The 521-nt window shown below is 32.8% G+C and overlaps 1 protein-coding gene across 3 annotated transcripts in view; it reads right to left on the bottom strand.

The window, feature by feature from the left end:
• The window catches only part of Dcc (DCC netrin 1 receptor), a 791,710-nt gene that overhangs the window by 620,216 nt on the left and 170,973 nt on the right, over positions 1-521 (bottom strand). The gene's annotated exons all lie outside the window — the stretch shown is intronic.

Consider the following 521-nt stretch of genomic DNA (forward strand, 5'->3'; position numbering starts at 1 on the left):
AAAGGAAGTACCAGTCATTCTAATCAACTGAACTCAATTTCTTAAGTGAAATCCACTTAATCAAAATATTTTAGAAGAGTATTTCATTCTATTATGGACTTTCCAATTCTACTTTTTTATTAATGTTCCAGTAATTCAATGTCAGCCACATTCTCCAGTATTTAAATATTTATAATAATTAGGGTAATAAGAGATATAACTAGAGGTAAAATATTTGCTCAGAACTTTAAATGGTATGGTGCATATTGAACTGAAGAAATGTTTTTTCTAACCCTTATCTTTACTGAAATATAAGTAGCAATTTAAAATTGTATATACTTCATGCTGGTGAGATGGCTCTATGGTTAAGAACACTGGCTGTTATTGAAGAGGACCCACGTTTGATTATCAGCATCCATAGGGCAGCTAACAGCTATGCTTAACTCCAGTTCCAGGGATCTTATGCCCTCTTCTGGCCGCTGTATGCATTGCATGCTACATGTGCATCTACATAGATAAAATACTTGTACACATAAAGTAAA

The sequence above is a fragment of the Nannospalax galili genome, unplaced genomic scaffold, assembly GCF_000622305.1.
Source record: "Nannospalax galili isolate Female #2095 unplaced genomic scaffold, S.galili_v1.0 scaffold1609, whole genome shotgun sequence".
In the NCBI taxonomy this organism is placed as follows: domain Eukaryota; kingdom Metazoa; phylum Chordata; class Mammalia; order Rodentia; family Spalacidae; genus Nannospalax; species Nannospalax galili.